At 33.8% G+C, this 23,755-nt stretch overlaps 1 protein-coding gene and 1 pseudogene across 4 annotated transcripts in view; both read right to left on the bottom strand.

Moving 5' to 3' along the window:
• The window catches only part of LOC145248926 (dual specificity tyrosine-phosphorylation-regulated kinase 1A-like), a 443,307-nt gene that overhangs the window by 257,999 nt on the left and 161,553 nt on the right, over window positions 1-23,755 (bottom strand). The gene's annotated exons all lie outside the window — the stretch shown is intronic.
• LOC145249302 (5S ribosomal RNA) lies at window positions 17,476-17,592 on the bottom strand (annotated as a pseudogene).

Here is a 23,755-nt window from a genome sequence, read left to right as displayed (position 1 = left end):
AAGGCTTTCGACAAGGTATGGCATAAGGGCCTACTTCACAAGATTTCAAGCTACGGTATAACTGGAAATGTTTTCTCAATCATTAAATCATTTCTCTCCAATAGGTTCATAAGAGTAGTGGTCGATAGACAAAAATCAGAGGCCTGCAGTATTAATGCTGGAGTCCCTCAAGGGTCAATCCTGGGCCCAACTCTCTTCCTGATCTACATCAATGATCTCTCAAAACACATACTTAAATCATTTGTTGACATCTATGCTGATGACACGACCATCTATGACAACACATCAAAGGCTGTAAATAACAAAGCTCTCTCTTATTCTCTCTCCTCTGATCTTGAGCGCATGGTTCAGTGGGGGAAGACGTGGCTGGTCACTTTTAATGCATCCAAAACCAAGCTTCTATCTTTACATCATCAACGCTCTCATCCACATCTGGCATCAATTGAAATGGATGGCTCTCGTCTAGGATAAGCCCCATGTTTTGACAAGCTTCTGGGTTTGTCCTTTACTCCTGATCTGAAATGAAACACGTACATCAAGTCTGTTGCCAAGGTCGCTGGAAAGATGATGGGATCCTTCTACCGCTCCAGAAGATATCTCACTACTGATGCAATTCTCTATCTATATAAAAGCCAAGTACGTCAAAGGATGGAATACTGCTGCCATATCTGGGCAGGAGCTGCTAAAAGTAGCTGATCCTGCCTTGACAGAGTACAAAATAAACTTCGTGGCTTAGGGGGGGGATGCCCTTTTCTCTTTCCTGCAACCTCTCTCCCACAGAAGAGACGTTGCGAGCCTATCCTTGTTTTATCGCTATTTCCATGGCAGGTGCTCGTCTGAACTCCAATCTCTGGTCCCCCCCTCGCCAATCCTTCACGAAAAACACCCGTCTAGCTGAATCCACTGTGAAAAATTGCCCCCACTCTTTATCTGTGCCTAAATCAAAACATAGATTCCATGAACAAAGCTTCTTTCTTAGAACTGCACGCCTGTGGAACTCTGTTTCGTCTGCCTGCTTCCCACCTGACTACAACTTGAATGTCTTCAAGTCCAACGTTAACAAATTGCTAATGAACCACCCTCTTAAGTAAATACTTCATTAAATCTCCACACTAACGTACTGTACTTTCAATAACCTTTATCCCTGAGTGGCTTCCGGGCCTTGATAAGTTGACCACCGTGTAATATATATATATATATATATATACACACACGATTGTAATTTCGGAAATTTAGCGTCTCGATGTATTTCAGCCAACTTTATAAAATGTTTTTAAGTTAAAATATCTTTTTGAAGATTTAGTGGTCATGTATGTGTATGTTAAAAAATATATTTTCAAACATTTTTAGACACAATAATGTTTAAAATAGATCACGTCAAAACGGGAGGATGCGGCTTTGACAGAATCGCTATGCTATACTCGAACGGATCGAAATGGCATTTGGATAGCAATTCAAGCTAGACTGGCGCATCTCGTTAGTTTTTTCTTTCCAGTTCAGGATGCAGGCATAAGGACAGAAGCTGGGAGAGAAAGCCAATACACCAGAGAGATAACCTGGACAACATTCACCGGCAAGGGGGTGCCTGGGTCGATTCGCAATAAACGAACACCTCAGAGAGAGAAGTTAAACCCTTTGGAATATATTACTATTTTCGATATGACAATAAAGTAATATTATTTTTGGTACTTGTTAAGGTAGCGTTAACAGATCGATTTTTAAATATGTGGTTTTAAGCAAAAACAAGAGTGCTATGTTATGTCGAAAATAGTAATATATCCAAGAATTACGAAAATTCATTAAATAGAAAATTATTTATAGTTAAAAGTAATTTTTACGGAAAATGGGGGAGGGGGTGCATGTTCCCTAGATGTGAACACATTGAAGATTGCGAATACAGTGCATATACTTGTCACTTTAATAGCGGCAAATATTTTAGCCTTATAGCAATAGACTTTTTTTAAAAACTAAAATCACAGTAGCAGTTGTTCTACTTGATGAATTTTCGTAAGTTTTGGATATATTAATACTTTCGACATAACAAGTAAGTACTGTTTTTTGCTTAAAACTAAATATCTAGAAAGTCGATCTGTCGACTTTATCTGAACAAGCACCTTATTTTTGCTAAAAACATCTAAAAAAAATTGATCTCTCGTCTCTTTTCAACAAACACTTTTTTTTTGTTTGTTAATAAAATAAATATTGCATATTAGCATTAATTAATATCAAAAATTTTATCAAGATCAAATAATTCTCAGATCGAGGGTAGATTTTTTTTTTTTTTTTTTTTTTTTTCGTTTGTTAAAAACGAATTCGTTGCACTTTACTTATGGGAAGAATTTTACAATGGGGACCGGTGAAATATATTGCCTATTTCTTTAAAAAAAAAAAAAAAAAAAGGTTCACCCCTAATAAGGTATATTGCCATTTTGGCATAAGGGTCTACTATTTGTAACCACATTTACATGAGACTTTGTAAGAAATGAACGAGATGTTGGTTTGCATTACATTTAAACTTTTGCATAACAGTAAAGCCAGGAATGCAGGAAGGAAATTCCAAAGTCTGGCAGTCTGAGAAAAGAAGATATTAGAGTAGAAGGCTTTCCGACCTCTATAGTGAAGGGGTGAGATTTTGTTGCTAAACAGGTTTGTCGGGTGTATATATATCGAGGAGGTACAGGAGGTGCAACGAGTTCATTAGAGCACATTTCAATAAAATACTTGTAAAATAGGCACAGTAGTGCAGCACTGCAGCAGCGATAGGACAGGGGCTGGAGCTTGGTTGATAGTGTGGAACAACATTGGCGACTTTTTTTTTTTTTTTTTTTTTCGTGAACTCTAAAAGGTGGATGCACCAGGCAAGGTTTTCGAACACCTTCAAAAATAAAGATGGCCTTAGATTGTAATTTTAGTCGTTAAATAAAATTGCAATTGCCAGTTTAAAGTTTTAAAATTGATCTTTAAAACTTTGAATCGCTGGGCGACCAAACCAATTTACAATAATCCACATGAATAATATTTTTTTCTCTTAAATAAACCCAATTCCTGGAGTGTTTACAATAATCATGAGAAACTTTGGTACTAGTGCACTTATTGATCCGTGCTAAAATAATAAAGTTATTATTTAAAAAGCCATTAACATGGAGAGAGGATGGTATTTTGTACCTATTCTGTACTTTAACCTTACAAATGAATTAAAAAAACAAAACTTTAATTAAACTTGGAAATACGATTTAAAAAATAGCGCGGATCGGGATCAGTAAATGCATTTAGCACCGAAACTTTTAATAAATTAATAAAGCGGTGAATTCTGATAAGTAATTACTTTATTTTAATTAATACGCTGTATACCTCTGACAAACTACAGACATAAAAAAATAAAATAATAATAAAAAATATATAAAAAAACACACGCCATTCGGACATAATTTTATGCATCAAAATAGAATTACTTTCCTTCCCCCAGCTGAATAACTGATTGAAGTTAAGGGGAGATAAATCAGTTCGTGTTAACAGACAGGCTAATGGTCCACACCTGTTCCTACAATGACACTATTAGCCAAATACCAAAGAAATAACTGGTAAATTTTTACTTGATTTGCACCTTAACGTTTTCCTTAAAAATGACGACTTTTTAAGTTTTCGGGTATGCTGAAAACAAATATCGAATTAAAATTTTCCGCAAATAAGTAGTTTTCCGGATATTAGGCAAGCTAATTTTCATGTTATAGCAAGTGACAATCTTGATACGCGCGAAGTACTCGTGTGCGTAAACGCAACCCCGAAAAACTTCTCGTGCGTACCAGGATGGCCACCATCTATAACATATGAAATTACATTGCTTAATATCCGGAAAACTAATTATTTGTGGAAAATTTAAATGCGATATTCGTTTTTAGCATACACGAAAACCTTGGGTCTTCATTTAAAAAGAAAGTGTGAAGGTGGAAACCAAGTGAAAATTTGCCATAACTTTATTTCAATAATATTTTATGCATTCATGGATGCTTGTGCTTGTGACCGTTTAAACCAACGCATTTCTGATGAAAACAGTAGTACGTACTTACGTGTCATGCAGAAATTAGTATAAATTCCAAAAATTACGAAAAATGACGGTGCAAGTCTATAAATGGTCCACAAGTAATCTTTTTTACTATAAAAATCTGAAAAAAAATCTTTATATTGTACGTACTTGTCACTGCATGAAAATGCCATATTCCAAAAATCACGTAAATCGATCAAGTAGTTTTTTTTTATTTAAGAAAATCAAATATTAGGAGACATTTTATCAACGAAAAGCTTCACGATATCTTGTTTTTGAATGATACACTGCTAGCGACACATATTGGAAATGTTTGGAATATAAGGTATGAAAGGGGCAGACAATCGACTTTCCACAATATAGAAAAAAAAACTTAACAAACCGATTCAAAATTCATTCACAATGAAACGTCTACCTCATTCCCGTTTTTTTTTTTTTTTTTTTTTTTTTTAAGATAAATGAATTACATTTTTTGGTGTTTCTACATTATTTTTGTACCTTTTCTCCACATTAAAAAACGACCTGGTGTCTAACTCTGTCCCGTGGGGAGGCATTGTAAATAGGTACATTATTGGGACGAGATTCTGTTGTCGATAAATGGAGTTTTCAGATTTAAAAAAAAAAAAACAAAACAATGGTTTCAAGTGATTTTTTCTGTCAATTCCCATAAATTACAATGCAGTAAAAATTACCTGACTATTACTGAATTATTAAAAAAAAAAAAAAAAAAAAATTAATCGTATTAGAGGGTGAAAAATTGCCGCTATCTTTGTTTTATTCGAACGGAAAATGACCTCCCTGTTGAACTATCCTGTGTTTTATGATCGTTTTCATCAAATTCTATTTATTATTTTCTTTAATAAAAAATGTTCTACCTGATGAATTTCCGTAATTTTTTTGATATAATCATCTTAAAATACGAGGAATACGTGTAGATAACATTGTTTTTATGCGAAATTCAGTTTTACGATTTCCGAAAATCTCGTCCCAATTCTGTAGAAGCGCCTATTTTTTAAATATAAATAATTTAACATATTCCTTTAAAAATATACTGTGATATTTTTTAAATTATAATTAAAAATCATTTTGTAATTTTAATTGATAAATAAATATTATTTTTGACATGATAGATTTGAATAAAAAAAAAATACTCTCAGGTGTGAGTATGAGTAACCCTCTAGCAGGTAGAGAGAGCCCACTTTCCTCGCAGCAGCCTTGCCAATTTCCTCAATGTATTTGTTCCAATTCATGAAGTGTATTAGAATTTACTCTCTAAACAAAAAAATGATTGAAGTACCCCCCCCCCCTATTAAACAATGAAACTTGAACAAAGATTAGGGTAATTTTCCAGAATAGCCAGAAAAAAAAATGGGATAAAAAGGAATATAAAGAGCATAAATATTACCAAACGCAAGCTAAAGTTACTCGTCTATCTACCCGCATAAGTTTTTTTTTGTTTTAACTTATTTTAAAGTGTTTTTTAATTAAAAATTTAAGAAAAATAGTATAAAGCCTATCGCGTTATGAAATGAGTATGAAAAACAAAATGGTGTCATTCAATTGATACTCAAATCTAGATAATCGCTTAAAAATCGAAAATTGAACAAATAGTGGTAGAACATTATATTTCGCATGATTGGTGACATTTATTGAATTTCTTTTAGCATTTTTGTTATTTTACGTTGGGATTGTCAAAAGTTTTTTTTTTTTTTTAACGATAGCACGTGTTCTAAAGCTTAACACGATATAGGTGAAGGTTTATTTACACGTTCTATAGCTAAAGCAGTCTTTCTTTCCTTCATTTTTCTTTCGTGCTTGTGACTTCCGGTTACTCATCAAACCCTTTTGATCTGCTCTACCTCTCTTCCGTATCTTCGACCCAGCTGTCGGCTATAGTAACAAGATTGCTCCCACCCCCTCACCGTTCTACTTTGTTTCATTTTCGATCCCCGCCCCCCGCGCATCCCCGCTTCATTTTCTTTTTCTTCTCACTTGCTTTCCGTTTGGTTTTAAAACTAGATCATTATTATTTACTTGTCCTTTCATGAGGGCATAGTTAGACCTACGGTCGGATTTTTAATGTGTGGAAACCCAGCTGCCTGAAAAGGACCACTCTAGATTGGAACAAAAACTAAATTGTCTCAGTCTAGAAGAATTTTGTTGTGCTAAAATTTCCTCCTATATATAAAAACAAATAAAGAAAATATAAAGAAAAATTTGTATATGAATAAAATCCACAAGTACCTGTGATGAAGCGAAAGCATCATATTCCAAAAATCACTGATCCAACAGTTTTATTTTATAAAGAAAATCATTATAAGCGATTAATGGGAATTCGTAGACATTACAAAAATCTAGCAAGTTTGAATTATGTTTGAGTTATCTCCCTTATTTCTTGATTATTTTCAAGTAGGCGACTCAAGACAGTCGCTCCTGTTACTTATAAAATTTGATTTTCTTAATTGAAAATAAAACTACTTGATTAATTTGCGTAATATTTTGGAATATATTTTCAATTCGTCACAGACACAATTTTTTTTTTTTAAATAAGGGAATTTTGGGCAAGAACCAAAATTTCTTTGACAAAGAAAAATTATATACTATACTTCAAATTATGTATTAGCAAATAAAATTATTTTTATTTACAAACTAGCAGTTCAGCCCGGTTTTGCTTCTAACAGCTTAATCGTTTTAATAATTAGTGATTTTTTTTTTTTTTTAATTCTATCTTTATTCATAATTAAAAAAAAAAATCCTCCATTTCTTGTCTGCTTCGTGACAAAATAGGATTTCTCAACATGTTGCATGGTTGTTGAAGTTGATTGTTTGGTTAAGGCATCGGAGTATAAGTTAAAAGTGACTCGAGCCCAGGATATAAATGGTGCGATCGACGGAAAATGTTATCTTTCACGCTGATGATTATATTAGGCCGAAACGTATACGTATGTGGAAAATAATTAAAATATTTATTACTAGCAGTTCAGCCCGGCTTTGCTCAGGCCCTATGCACTGTTCATAACTTGCCCTACGTGTGAATACACTTTATGTAAGATTTCATGTTTAGACCAAAATTTGTCTGAGTAATTTCGTAGAGATCACAGGTCAATTTTTTTTAAACTTTGACTCCAATTTTAACCTGAACATTTATTATTTTGGTCTCCAATCAAAATACAAAGTTTTACCCATGTCCAAGTTACCTACATCTAAAATTTCAAGTCTTTAGACCCAAAATTGGCGGAGGAATTTGGTAGAATCTGCAAAGGTCAACTTATTCAACTTTGACCTTTTGACAGCCAAATTTTCGCCCCAAAACTGATTAAAATGCTTGCCGCATGTCTGAATACCCGTTATGTATAAATTTCAAATGTTAAGACACAAAATTGGCTGAGTAGTTTGCTAGACACCGCAACGGTCAAATCTTTTGAACTTTGACCCCTTGGCAGCTCAAATTTTCAACCCAAACCGATTAAAAAGCTTGCCCTATTTCAGAATACCCTTTATGTAAAATTTCAAATGTTTAGATCAGAAATTGGCTGAGTAATTTGGTAGAGACCACAGATCAATTTTTTTTTAATTTTGACCCCTTAACATTTCTTTTTTGGGGTTCAAATTAAATTAAAAAGTTCTATCCATGTCCAAGTAATTTACATTCAAAATTTCAAGTGTTTAGACCCAAAATTGGTGAGGGAGTTTGGTAGGGTTCTTAAAGGTCAAATCGTTGAACTTTGATCCTTCGACAGTCAAATTTCTGGCCGAAAACCGATTAAAGAGATTTCCCAAATCTTGAGTCTCTAGACCGAAAATTGACAAAGTTATTTGGTAGGGAAATGCACGCACACACACACACACACACACACACACACACACACACACACACACACACACACGTTTTCACTTTTATAGATATACTTGCATTTCAGCCCAGCGTTGCCCGGGTGTTTGGAGGTGTATGTTGAGCAAAAAAAAAAAAAAAAGTCAATTTTTTAAACTTTGACCCCACTTAACTTTTTATTATTTTGGGCTCAAATCAAGTTATTAAGTTAGATCCATGTCCGAGGAACCTACATCTAAAATTTCAAGTGTTTAGACCCAAAATTAGCGGAGGAGTTTTGCAGAGTTCTCAAAGGTCAAATCGTTGAACTTTGACCCCTTACCCCAAATTTCTGGCCGAAAACGGATTACAAAAATTTTCCCAAATCTCAATACCCTGTATATCAAATTTCGAGTCTGTAGACTGAAAATTGAGTTATTGCGTTGGAAAATGTACACACACACACACACACACACACGTTTACTTTTATAGATATATAAATAGACTAGCTTTGTTCGGACCCTATGCACTGTTCATAACTTTATATGCATATGTATATATTAAAAAGTGTGAATATGTACGGTAATAACTACCATAAAGAAAGGTTGGTAGAGACCAGACGTCAATTTTTTTTTTTAACTTTGACGCCAATTTTTACCCCTTAACATTTATTATTTTGGGTTCAAATTAAATTAAAATGTTTGATCCATGTCCAAGTAACTATCATCTAAAATTTCAAGTCTTTAGACCCAAAATTGGCGGAGGAGTTTGGTAGAGTCTGCAAAGGTAAACTCTGTAAACTTTGACCTCTTGGCAGCCAAATTTTCGCCCAAAAACTGATTACAAAACTTGCTGCATGCCTGAATACCCTTTATGTAAAATTTCAAATGTTTAGACCCCAAATTGGCTTAATAGTTTGCTAGAGACCGCAAAGGTAAAATCTTTTTAACTTTGACCCTTTGGAAGCCAAATTTTCAGCAAAAAATTGTTGGAGGAGTTTGGTAGAGTTCTCAAAGGTCAAATCGTTGAACTTTGACCCCTCGACAGCTACATTTCTGGCCAAAAAACAATTAAAAAGATTTTCCCAAATCTCAAGTCTGTAGACTGAAAATTGACAGATTTATTTGGTAGGCAAGTGTACACAGACACAGATACACAGACACAGATACACACACACACACAGTCATTTTCAATTTTGTAGATATATAGATAGATTAAATTATAATCTTTAGTCCCATTTCGGATGGGCATCTTTAAGAGAAAAGCAATTTAAGCTAATTTCAAATTTCCTGTTCATGTAATTTGTTGAACAGTTAAAATGACTGATTTCATTGTTGGTCCCCACGACAAAAGGATTCAGCCTTGTCTGTTCATCCGTTCATGTCCGCACTTTTCTCAATAACTACACCTTGGAATTTCTGGAAATTTTGCACAAACATTAAACATGATATGAGTAAAAAAAAAAAAAAAAAAGTAACAGAACAGATTTTCCAGGAAAACTCCCCCCCCCCTTCTCTCCCAGGGGTTCCTTTGGGTGAAAATGACTAAAATTGACACTTTTGTGCTTATTAAAAAACATTGATGCCTTGGATTTTTATAAAACTTTCTGAAAAGTTGTAACTAACTGATTTCTATATAATTTTGTTTGTCTATACTTTGCGATAACTCTTGGGTGTGCCCCAGGGGCTCTTTTATGGCTAATAAAAACATTCCATTTTTGGGACTATTCTACCATATTGTCCAAAATGTCTATTTAGCAGTTTTGCATGGTGCTGAACTCAAATTTAAATATGTTAAGGCCTTGGGGACTTTTGGGACTAAATGGGGGGGGGGGATGCTGGACTTATGTTAAAGTCTAAAACTGTGCATTTTCACCAGGATTTGACATCCCCTTTGGGCCTAAATAGGGAGGGGAGGAAAATGCTGAACTTAGTCATTTTTTTTTAATGCCTCGTTCACTGTGCACTTATGGGGGGACCATGCATGCTTCACTTTTTCATTTTAAAATCGGGCTTATTTATCGGTCGTATACCTTTTGAAAGTTGTGTCTTGATTAAAGCACTCAAATTGGAGTTCAAAGTGATTCGTGTCCGGGGCTTCTAACCGTCCAATCAGTTGATGATTCCATTAGGATGAATAATAATTAAATAGTTAGTATTATATATGATGGGACGATTATAATATTTTTCCTGGCACAATTATCAATTCCATTACAATTCCAATTCATTTCAAATGTCTTTGGTTTTTATTTTTCTGAATTCTGTATAAACCCAGGTGCACATATCTACGCAAATGCAACAATATATCTGTATGTGCGTGTGTGGGGATACGGCCTCCGCTAATCGAGCCAGAGATGTCTCGTGTCGCGGGGTTCGAATCGTTCGACTGGTAGTAATCGTGACACCCTGCACTGAAGAATCCCGAAAGGATGAAACACTAGTGTCTGTAGGTATTTAATTATTATAGTAAAAAAATAATTATATATATATATATATATATATATATATATATATATATATATTAGTTCTACAGATGATTTAAAATCACTGAATATTTATCATTAGTGCCAACAATGGAAAATTGTGCTTTAAACATTAACAAACAAGCAAAATACAAATAGAATCGGTTTTAGCATGTGAAAATAAGTACAAAAAATTTTGATTCCGATACCAAAAAAAAGTTTGGGTTTTTTTTCCGATTCTGATTAATGGTTCCAACACACACACATATGTTAATGACATTTCTTTATTGGAGGCGGTCATCTCTACTATATTGAAATGTCTGGTTGTAGGTATACAAATGGTTTAGCTTTATTTTTACAAGTCTTGCTTACAGACTTGAAGTACAAAGCCACTGGCTTTCACTTTTATATAACTATATTCAATTCTTGTAGTTGTCTTATGTCATGGGATCTCACAGGGCAATTATAAACAAAGCCCTTTCCTTGACATACAGTAGTGTCCAGAAAAAAGTGGTAAGCCAAATGAACTTTTTGTAATTAAGAAAAAAAAATGTACTTACTTCGTAAACTGTCAAAATTTAAAGGAATTTTAAAGCATTTAAACTGTTGAATAGAAAGTCAATCAAACTAACTTTGAAATTTTTCACAAATATTTATTGAACGTTCTAGAACCTATTCTTGACAGGCAATGGTTTCCATATTATTTTAGTTATCCCTACCCGATTAATGCAAACAACTTTTTTTTTAAATCCTATATATATTGTTTTTAAAATATACTTATCCAGTGACACGTGTTTCGTCGTCTACAACTCATAAGAGTGGCTGAATCTAGCGAGATTCGAAATATTAAACCTAAATGTTTATGTAAAAATAAATTAAAAGTATATCGTATACCTTGCTCTACTTTGGTATTGAACACCACCAAATAATATTAACCTATATATATATATATATATATATATATATATATATATACATACCTTACGCATAGATTCTTAGAAAATAGTTTGGGAAACTATTGAGCTCTCCTCTCCGATCCATCTTTAAAAATATATATATATTTTTTTTTAATAAATAAATACAAAATTAAAGTCACCATAAGGAAAGTATTTCCATTAATACACTTGAACTTTATTTGAAAAAATTTTGGGAGTAAAAAAAATCCCGGGCAACGGTGAGTATGAACAGCTAGTACATCTATCTGAAAGATATTAAAATATAGACAACGGATATTATCACACAAGTGAACACCCCCACACAATACGCTTGACGCAAGTGTCATCGCTTCATATGTAAATAATGCTGTCACTTAATACAGGTGACAATGGACAAAATTATCTGCTTCAGTCAACTTTCTCAGCAGTTGAACACCCACGACTAAATCTATGGAATCTATTTCTCAGATAATTTCACACATCTTCCAGTCAAAGACGACAGGGAGGGAGGAGGCGGGGAAGGATAGTGAAAGCGCTCAGTTTTCTGGGCCATATGCAATCGACAAAGTTTAAGGAATGTTCGACCTCTCCAGTATGTGTGGCATGTAGCCTCAAGTGCGTCTTGTGTGTGGCCGGCAGATGAACGGCAACTTTAGTGTGTGTGTTATCTCAGCTGTGGGATGGGTTGTTTGAAGACCTCGGTCACATCAGACAGAAGGGTGGAAACGCGGAATTCATAACATTTTTCACATACAATCCTAATTGAGAGAAATAATTCTTTCATTGTTTCTGCAAGTCCTATTCATAAAAATAAAAATAAATGCACATATTAACAAGGAAAACTGCTTATTTAGAATTTGACCTCATAATAATAATAATATACATATTACAGAACGAAGATGTCATATTCCAAAAACCACATAAATTGATCAAGTTTTTTTTGTTTTGTTTTGTTTTTTTAACTAAGAAAATCAATTTTTTTTTAGCAATTTTTGGTGGCCATTGTTTGTAAATAAGGGGAAGACAACTTAATTCGATCTATCGAAATCTAAATTCACTGCTAAAAATCGTAAAAAAAATAGTCTTTTATATATAAAAACTTACTTGACTAATTTATGTGATTTTTTTGGAATATATTATCCTCTTTCCATGACAAGTACGTACATTAAACATTTTTCTGTCTTATTTTTTATTTTATTTTATTTTTTTTTAATTGCTATTGTAAATAAGCACCGGAAAAAAATGAATACTAGATTGATGATCTTTTAAACCAACGCATTTTAGGTGAAAATATTATGTACTTACATGTCATGTCGAAATATTTATAAATTCTAAAAATTAAAAAAAAAAAAAATGATCCAATAGATGTGCTAGATGTATTTTGAATAAAATATCATCCAAAAATGGACCATAATGGAGAGGAATCAGTTTGCCATACAGAATTGGTTGCATAACTCTTTCACATTAAAAACACACGATAAAACTCGATAATTCGATAAATTCTATCTTTGCTTGTAATTATTTTTCTACTGGATCATTTTTCGTAATTTTTAAAAATGTGTAATACTTTCGACATGACACATTTTAAACCAACGCATTTCAGGTGATAACATTATTACATACTTATGTAATAATGTTATCACCTGAGATGCATTTGTAATGCTGTGACCCTTTGACTGTGATCATAGCGTAGTATCTGTGGTAACTGTGGCAAGCAGGGCCAAGTGTCAAAACATTATTATTAATTGATTCGAGTGACGGCGGGTCGCTGGATCGATTATTATGATAAGAAAAATAAACAATTAGATTGGGAAAAAGATTGACACAAAGGAATGTGAAAATAGAAAATTGATGTAACTATGATTTTTGGTTTGCATAAACAAATAACTAGATTGAGGTTACATCAGCTGTTGGTCTGAGACACGTAATGAGATGTAGATTTGGGGAGATTCTAGTCAGTCGTTAGCTAGACATCAGAGAATGGACGACTCAAGGGGAGAGTTGGTCTCTCCATGATGCAGGGAACGGCGTTTCCTCAGGCAGCCAAGATGTAAAAACATTGTAATCTTTGAAAATGTCAGCCGAAATCATGAAAATAAATGTTCGTAAATAATTCAGATATGTGCTGTGTTATTTACACCTGTTTGTCTACAACTGTTTCGATACGTCCACGTCAATCGTTTCCAGTTAGAACTGTTGCATAAATGTTAAAATATACACACTAGACGATCAACTTTATGATACGACATATATACATACACGCATTTACACGTACATGAATATACAGATAAAATATAAACCCCACTATTCAACGTGTACGCCGTTATGGAACATATTCATATACACACACAACCTATTGGTTGAAAAGATCACGAATCTACACAAAACACCCTATCCCGTTTCTAGATCGATACAATTAGTTATTTTGTTCTTAATTAGTAAACAAGTTAAAGTTTTAAAAAATAAAATCTTGATTTTTCTTACTAGTATATGCTACCTCCTCTTAGATTCAGTCCATTTGGGAAGCCCGTGTTTAACTTCCTCCCACGACAGGAATATGTGACACAAGGTCGGAAAGTGGCATTTGAAAAGCTAATGCCCTAGGGGAAGAGCACTCTGACCTACAAAAAATGCCTGGGCAGCTCCATTGGAATTCTCCAGACTGGATACCTCAGGCGATTATCAATAAGCTAACTCCTTAAAAGGTGAGAAGATAAAGCCAGGGAGGATGGACTTCCTAAAACTGCATAGGACCATACCTCAATCAACAGAAAACAAACCATTGAAACAATGGCCTCGACTCTAATGACTGTGTGGGTCAAGATAAAATTCCCTGGGTCTCTGTTGTATTTTAGCTTCGTTTCAGAAGTACTCGTAGAAAAATATAGGAAGGGAAGGGTAAAGTTATTTACTTTCCTCCCCCACAAGGACAGAATAAGACTCAAGGCCAGTGTTTAATGTGAGGAAAATGTATCTCCCCAAAATTGATTGGGACAACAATAAAATGGCTTTTTACCGAGGACAGAAAAAAAATTAAGTATAGTATCAGATACTACACTTTGATCTTAGCAAAAGATATATGTATGTGGAAAAGGGATCACCAATTTTTGCAGCAATAAAAAATCTAGATTTTATAAGATTTCTTTCCACTCCAACCATACCTCAGAGGTTGGAAATCATCAAATTAATTATAGAGTAGATAGCTAAGGTAAGTTTTTTTTCTTCTTATAACAAGAAGAATAAAAAAATTTTCAGTCATTACCCGATTATGAAATACAGACTGAAATAAGTTATCATAGTTAAAGTTACATTAAAACCGTTTTTCTTTTGTAAAATTAGCATTACTTAAACATATATCGACACTTTACAAGAGATTTGAGTATATGTTTGTTTTGCTAAAAATAAAAAAGATGATCATTTTTTTGTCACAACCTGAACAGGAGAAAGAATTGTGCAGTTATCTCCCTTTAGTAATTCTTTCATGATAAAGGCAAAAACAACGTGAAGACCGTGACATCTATCACAGTTTTTAGGCTACGGGGGAATTCCATCAATCAGCCCACTTCTGCAGACATAAACTTCTTTGGTATTTTCTTGAAACCAAGTTTTCTATGGTATATCAATCAAATGCCAACAAGCAATAAAAATAATTAAAACAAAAAAAGAAAAAAAGCAGACTGCTCTTAAATCGTTTTTTTTTTTTAATTCAGGATGGAAGGGGTGGCATTTGGTAAAGTGTAAATAGAAACACCTGCTTTTATTCGATTTTTTTTAATTCAGAAAATACCAATTAAGTTGTGTTTGCAATTGTTTGGACATTTGCAGTTTTGTTTTCTAAAATTGTTGCATTTGAAAACTAATATATCCTTGCATCGATTTGATTCTTCCGTTTTTAATGAAATTCATATTTTTTATATTAATTTTTTTCTTTTTAAAATCATGTGGTTTAGGAATAAGATGATCACGAGCCAACAAAATGATATCAAATTTATTGAAATTTAAAAACAGCAAAAATCTTATTAGTTTTAAAGTTTCCTTTCTTCTCCAATCCAGAATTTTTTTCTAAATACTAATGAATCACAACTTAAGGCTAAAAGTCACTCGAGGACAATAATTTGATAATTGTAAATGAAATTCTTTTGGAAGAGAAAAGAAGTCATGGCATTTTGATTCTCAATATAAAACGAAGCATGAACAACTTTGAAGACTCACTTTTACTCATCCACCGAATCAAAATCATTAAGAAACATACCCCGAACTCAAGGTTGATATCACTAAACTAAAATCACCCAGAACTTGATAATTGAGCCAGTCTAAAAACGCTTTTAATAGAAACGAATGAACAAGTATCCAAGGCAGAAACCCTAGGGGAAGACCTCCAGTCTGTAGTGGAATGGGGACAAAAATGGATGATCACATTCAAAGCTGCCAAGAGTAAGCTCCTTTCCTTTAATAACTACAAGAAACCTTTTCAACCACTAACAGCCATAACTAATGATTAGGGCTATGACAACAGCATATTTTTTCTTGTTTTGATTCTGATATATATCCCATTGATATCTTATGTTATGTAGAGTGATGTGGTTCTCAGTTGATTGTCTGTGTCGGATATATACTCGAGAGTAAAAACAATGAAAAGAATATGCTGTTGTCATAGACCTACTAATGAGAGACATTACCTAAAAGTAGTTCATTCAAACTCTTCGGGTTAACGTTCATGGGGAACATGAGCTGGAATACATTGAATGAATTGCCAAGGCTGCTGCAAAGATGGATTCTCTCTACCATGCTAGAAAGTTACAAGGCCACCACTCGCCCATGTATGGAGTATTGTTGTCACATTTGGTTTGGTGTATCTGCTACTAGTCTCTCCGTCTTAGACAGGGTTTAAAAGATTTGCCAGCCTAATAGATCCGTTACTATCAGCTGGGCTTCAATCGCTGTCCCATCAACAAAATGTTGCATCCCTCTGCCTGTTTTACAAGTACTTTAATGGTAGAAGCTCTGACGAACTACAAGCCATCATACCCCCCTCGACGTAAATACCCCTGACAAACAGCAAAGTCACACCCCTACACAGTAGAAATCTTTAGATATAAGAAAGCCTTCTACTCTAATAGTTTCTTCCATAGAACTGGTAGACTTTGGAATTCTCTTCCAGATTCCTGTTTACCCAAGTGTACTGACATGCAGAAGTTCAAATGTAATGTAAACAGACATCTTGCTGCTCAAATCCCTACATAGTATCCCTGCAAATTATGTCCCAGATAGTAACCCCTACATCAAAGTGGAACTGTGCCTTGTTTGGGGTGAAAATGCAATAAAAATAAAAAATTTTTAAATTGCATTTGGAGGTTTTTTTTTACAAACGCAACACTAACTTTTATTCAGAACTAGCCTGGGTGCTCGGTGTTGTCCGGGTGTTTAGGGGTGCGTGTTAAAGATGTTGAAGATGCCATCTCATGATGTCACTTCCGTTGGTGATGTCACTTCCAGTATCGAGACCAGTGTCTGGCAGTCCGAGATTAGCACGCAACCAAGCGAGACGTGTGCAAACGTACTATCGTTGAGCAATGGTATTCTCAACTCGACTTTGCCTGTAATATATGTGAATACATGTAATATATGTGAATACATGTAATATATGTGAATACATGTTCCGTTCCTGTGTTCCTTTCGTTTATTACCATTTAACTCCATAACATTAAGCAAAAAAAAAAAAAAAGTGGTAGTAGGCAGGCAGGCTCGAACCCATACCACGCAGGAGGAAAAGAATGTGAAAAAAAAAAAAAAAATGTGACGCCTTTGCCGTTGCATCCATTGCCAAACTTGAAGTTTAAATAAGGGCTAGTCAATTGAAAAGTGGGGATGACTTTCGAAAATATCAGCCAAAAAAGTGATCCCCTCCTTGTAGAAAAGTGCCAGTTGTGAGTGAAGGAATGTTTTTAGCCAATTTTTCGATATTTGTTGTCCGAAAGGTCGAGCTTCAAAACGATAGCGATCTTGTGAAAATCTATCGCCTTTGTCAAAAGTTTTAGGCAGATATGAAGGCTTCCTTCAGTCTTGACAGACTATGGATACCCACTGTAAGGGTGCCTGCGCGTGAAATTTGTGTGGCAAGAGTTGCGCAACCTCTAACCACGCCTCTCCTGAGTCGACATTGTTGCATACCAATGGCAAGTTGAGGTACAAGACGACTGGAAACAATGCCGAGATAAGCGGAGAGCACATACAGCGCCTAGAATTCCCAAATGGTCACCCATCTGGTATTAGCCAGGCTCAACGTTGCTTAACTTCGGTGATCTGACGAGAACCGGTGTATCAACGTGATTATGCCGTATATCATTTAGGCAGATATACAAACATACATACATACATTTAAACACAGGTGAGATTTATATCATGGATAATTATTTTTATACAAAAAAATAACAACCATCACATCGTTATCTTTTTTGTGCTTAAAAGTGATCTGTGCCTCCCAGCCGTAAAACCTTGCTGATCAACGTTGGACAATTGCCCTCTTGATCGTTACAATATGGGGAGGTGCATGGTAATTTGACAGACTTTTCGACATCTATGATCTTCATCAGAACAGCAACCTATTTGCGAGCAGGTAAAAAGAGACCAACCAGAATGGCAAATTTTGTGACGTCACAAGGAGTAAGGGCACAGTTGTAGTCTATAAGGAATCGGTCACAAGGCAATGTGTTTTACATAAGGGAAGTCCTTGGAAAGAAACTCCATCCATGGAATTTCTGTTTTATCTTAAACACAGAAGTGTTAGCAATGCTGTTTCTATAATCGTGGTAATGAGCTTACTGTTAATATTCAATTCCTGTGTAACTAAATCCTGGGATACAAGAAAGTATTGGACTAGTTCGAGGATGACAGACAAAAGAAAATTACTTTTTATTTATTTTTATTTATTTTATTTTTATTTTTTTTACAAACTTCGAAACCAAAACTATAGACCCGGGCTCTACGGACAAACATATCTTTAGTTGACCTTTGACAACTAAATATTTTTTGTTTTACTAGCCAGAATATGACATCTTAGTTCTGTGACGAGTATGTACATCATAAGATTTTTTCTGTATTTTTTTAATGAATGTAATTCTTAATATACAACAAATTTTATGTTGATACTTGAAGGTATAAACATTCAAATTTCTTCAAATATTTTTTTAAAACAGTCTTTGTAAAAAAAAAAAGAAAGAAAAGAAAGTATATTGTTCTATTAAACTTTTATTGTTTAAATAATTTAACTTTGTTCGTTTTATTAAAAAAAGGTTGGAAAGATATTTTTCATTCAGTAGTGAGCTTTAGAAGATTGTCAGTGAAAGAAATACAATCGGCAAAAGATAAGCGTTTCATTATTTCTAGTCACTACTTTGAAAATCACTCGCAAATGTGACAGTTTCACTCGCAATGTAGAGCCCTGTAGGCACACATTCTCTGTGATTATCACAACTGAAATATATCTTGATTACCGGGTAGATTTTTTTCTTAAATATTAATATTTAGTCTCCATCAACCAGCTGTTTTGATATATCATTGTGATACAGCTTCCTATTCTAGTAGCTTCTTTTCGAAAACTGTGTGGTGGTGGAACTCTCTATCTGCTGACTGTTTTCCTCCTACATATAGCCTTGGTCTTCTATAATATAAATCTCACTTGTCTGTTTAAATGTATGTATGTATGTCTGCCTAAAACTTTCGACAGAGGCGACTGATTTTCACGAGATCAGTAGAGTTTTGAAGCCCAACCCTTTGGATGACAAATATCGAAAAATTGGCTAAAAACATTAATTCCTTCACCCTCAACTGGGCATTTTTCTACAGGGAGAGGTCGCTTTTTTCGTCGATATTTTCTTTTCGATAGACTAGGCTTAATTTAAAACATCACCACTTCAGGTTGGCAATGTATGCAACACAGCAAAGATGTCACTTTTTTTTCTTTTTTTTTTTTTTTCTCTCGTATTCTTTTCCTCCTTCACGGTACGGGTTCGAGCCTGTCTGCCTACAACCATTTTATTTATTTATTTATTTTTTTTTTGCTCAACACACACCTCCAAACATCCGGGCCATGTCGGGCAACCCAGGCTAGTTTCAAAATAAAGGCCAATAGGCATTTCCTGTCTTTATGATAATCATCCTTCATCCTCGTTAGCTCTTTACATCAAATGTTTTCATGCTTTCTATGGAGCGATTTCCATAAAAAAAATAAGACAAACAAAAAGGCCAGATTATTTGAAAATATCATAGAACCTCTGCCTTTATATAAATAAAATAAATCCATATATATATATCCAAAAATGGGAACTTACTCAGCCCTATATTTACAATATGTGACCCAACAATATTTATGGGCTACACATGGAAGGTGCGTGATGACACATGTGAACACAATCATTTGTAATTATTCTGAAAAGTGGAGGCTTTCAACTCCAGGAAAAAGTACCGCAGTGGAACCTACAGAAGGCCAACTCAGAGTGATTCCAAACGCAATGCCTTTCGAAACAATCATCCACAGTGAATATAAAAAAATGAGTAACACTTAACCTACCTGATAGAAACGATAGTATCTATAGATGAAGAATCATCTATTCTAATAAAATACACAAACCCGGATTTGACAAGGAATACCTAAAGGATATCCGGTGTTGCCCTCAAAATTCAATTAAAATCATAAATAAAACAAACCTTTTTTTTTCTTTTTTTTTTTTACACAGTGATCACCACTTATCAAGGCCCGGAAGCCACTCAGGGATAAGGGTTATTGCAAGTACATTACGTTAGTGTGGAGATTTGATGAAGTGTTTACTTAAGGGGGCGGTTCATTAGGAATTTGTTAACATTGGACTTGAAGACATCCAAGTTGTAGTCTGGTGGGAAGCAGGCAGACGGAACAGAGTTCTACAGGCGTGCAGTTCTAAGAAAGAAGCTTTGTTCATGGAATCCGCGTTTTGATTTAGGCACAGATATAGAGTGGGGGAAATTTTTCACAGTGGATTCAGCTAGACGGGTGTTTTTCGTGAAAGATTGGCGAGGGGAGACTAGAGATTGGAGTTCAGACGAGCACCTGCCATGGAAATAACGATAAAACAAGGATAGGCTCGCAACGTCTCTTCTGTGGGAGAGAGGTTGCAGGGTAGAGAAAAGGGCATCCCCCACTAAGCCACGAAGTCTATTTTGTACTCTGTCAAGGCAGGATAGGCTGTTTTTAGCAGCTCCTGCCCAGATATGGCAACAGTATTCCATCCTTGGACGTACTTGGCTTTTATATAGATAGAGAATTGCATCAGTAGTGAGATATCTTCTGGAGCGGTAGAAGAAAAAACCTATTCAAAAATAACGGTGTCAAAGCTAGATGCATTATTAATATAAGGAATCCAAAAGAATTTCATGGAAAAACTATATTTCAGAAGTAAACTCTAACACTAAACTATATTACCAAAGTCAATACAAAAATGAGAGACTGAAAAGAAATGGCTGACATGTTGCAGACAAATTCTCACAAGATTTTAACTTGAAAAATCAAACTGCAAACTTTAAAAAAAAAAAAGTTCATTTCAACTTCAAATAAAACCTATAAGAACATGCTGTTCTGCTTTTACAACTGAAATTATAGACTATAATAAAAATACCTATATGCATCCAGCACCGAGAACTTACTCAGTGCTAAATTTGACACTGTTACACAACATTTATGGAAGGTACACATGGAAGGTGCTCATGTGGATGTGATCACTTCCAATTATTCTGAAAACTGCAGGCCTTCAACTCGAAGAAAAAGTACTACAGACGGCCAACTGGGAGTGATTCCAAAAGCAATATCATTCACAAGTTTCTTCTCGCTGACGGTTTTCCTCTTACTTTTCAAGACTGAGGCCAAAGTTAAAACATTTTTTTATTTTTTTTTAAGTATAATGAAAATAAAATTTTGATTTCGAATACCTAAATTCTTATTTCCGTTTTTTACTAATGAATCACTGCTTATCAAGGCCCAGAGGCCACTCAAGAATAAATGTTGATGGTAAGATAACACCATGATGATTGGAAACACTGGTTGAAACTGAATAGAATTTTATTAAAGAGGGCTCCAAAAGAATATGTTTAGATTGGATTTGAAAACGGCTATGATGCAGTCAGATGGGAAGCAACCCTGCAGTATTGCGTTCCACAGTTTGGTAATTATTGGAAAGAAACTTTGCTCAAGGAAGCTGTTTAGTTTTAGGTACAAATAAAAAAGAAAAAATTTTACAGTTGTGAGTTTTTGTTGTAATTTTTTTTTTTTTTTTTTTTTTTTTTTTTTTACAGAGGAAAAGTTCATAGCCATTGTTTGCGTTTGTCGTCTGCAATTGGTTTGATGGCGTCAGTTTTTGTAGAAAGTCTCATTGTCTTCCTATTCCAGATCTGACCTGGCTCAATATTGCCTAACTTTAATGGGAAACCGGTGTGTCAAAGTAATTACAGCCGCATAGAGTTAATAAAGAAAGCTGACTAACCAGCTGAAATGAAACCCGTCCTCAAAAACGAGAGAACACATCTAAAAACACGGAAATGAATAAAAAGGTTGTGATGTCCTGAAAAGACGAGTGCACGTGTACTTGTGGGCGATGAAGTGAAACAAGTTCGTATTGAGTTCAACATATGTGGCTGAACGGAGAATTGAAACGAATCTGCATTGATTTTGAAAACGGAATCAATCTGGAGAAAGATCAACAGGCGTATTTATCTGTATCTATTACGTTTATATTGAAACACAAGAACCATCCTTCTCACACCGAACGACAATGAACTCTAAGAAAGTTGTATAAACATCTGCACAGAATCATACCAAGCTATTAACAAAGATGTTTGTATGTAAAGAAAAATAGGATTTGAACACTTTTTTAAACATTTTTCTGACCCCATTTTTTTTTTTTTTTTCACTTTCGGATCGCTTTATTTTTATTTTTAGAACGCTGGGATACGGTAGCCTTAGAACACTTCCCCCCCCCCCCCCCCCAGGTATTATGGTATTCGCCTCGCCTTTACGGTGTTATTTACTAGTTGTCAAAATTTCAGCTTTTCACAGTTGTTATTTCTCACTAATATTAGGTTTTAAAACTTTGTCCCTTAGTTTTGAACGCTACTATATATATATATACACACACACACACACACACACACACACACACACACACACACACACACATTTGTTGATATTTTCTGAAACTCTAAGTGAAGTTTGGGAATGGATAACCACATTTAAAAAGAATTTTTTCCATTAGGATCTGAAAATTATTCTTTCTCATCTAGAGATAATCCATGCATATCTTTTTGCGAGATATGATCTCTGGTTTATAATAATCTACACTCATACCCATGCATCGATTAGTTCGAAACTTGCTATCAATATTATGAGTGTACATATGTAAGTTTAACGAAAGAAGACAGAATCAACAGCTCAGTCTGTTCTTTTAATGCCATTTTAAAACAACTACATCCATGTGTTACATTAAGCAAATTTTTATATTTATTATTTTTCAGCATCTCATTGACATTTGAGTGAGATATCCAGGTTTTCACATGAACGTATACGCATATAATTGAGTTTTTATTTTATAATATATATCTTTGATTAAAAAGGAAAGATTTTTTAAAAATGGAATTTTGTAATTTAATGTCAGAGATAAAATTAAATAATTTTTGATCATTTGTTTTTGAAGTTTGATGTTTTATTTATCACAATGTAATAATAAAAAAAATAATGCAATGCAAAAAAAAAAAAAAAAAAAAAGAAAAATATAATGGAATGAAAAAATAGAAGAAATAAAAATAAAGAATAATGGAAAAAAATGAAGAGAAAGAAATGGAAAAGATAAAATGGAAATATGGTGAAATTAAAAAAGAAATTAATGAACCGAAAAGTAAAAAAATGAGATGATGAAAACAAATGTTTTTAATTGAAAAAAAAAAAAAATGAACAAATTAAAATAAATAGAAAAAACAAAATGAAATGAAAAAAATATATGGTTGGTTCAGAGATAAAATTAAACAATTTTTGTGTTATTTATTTAAGATTTTTTTATCGTCACACCATAATAAAAAAATAAAGGAATAAAAGAACAAAATAAAATAAATAAATAAATAAAATGGAAAGATCGTAAAATTAATTGTTTTTTTTTTTGTTTTTTAATGAGTATAAAAGTATAAAAATGAAATAATGAAAAAAAAATTTTTATACTCTAAAAAAATTTTGGGACTGATTCCAATCGATATAAATTTCTTAGAAACTTTGTTCATTTCAATAACAAAGAAATTTTTTAAATTTAAAAATGTTTTAAATTTTACTTATTACAGGGACAAAATTGTCACGCTAGAAAAGACGACATGATTCCATTTCCGTTTGATGAAAACCGGTTTTCTTTTTTTATTGTAGACTATCTACTAGTTGACCAGTTATGTACAAATCCCAAGAGTGATAGGAGACTTCTATCATGTTTGAAAGTGATACA

The sequence above is a fragment of the Euprymna scolopes genome, chromosome 27, assembly GCF_053919585.1.
Source record: "Euprymna scolopes isolate OS-2025 chromosome 27, ASM5391958v1, whole genome shotgun sequence".
Lineage (NCBI taxonomy): Eukaryota > Metazoa > Mollusca > Cephalopoda > Sepiida > Sepiolidae > Euprymna > Euprymna scolopes.
This window is presented reverse-complemented; position numbering and strand designations above follow the sequence as displayed.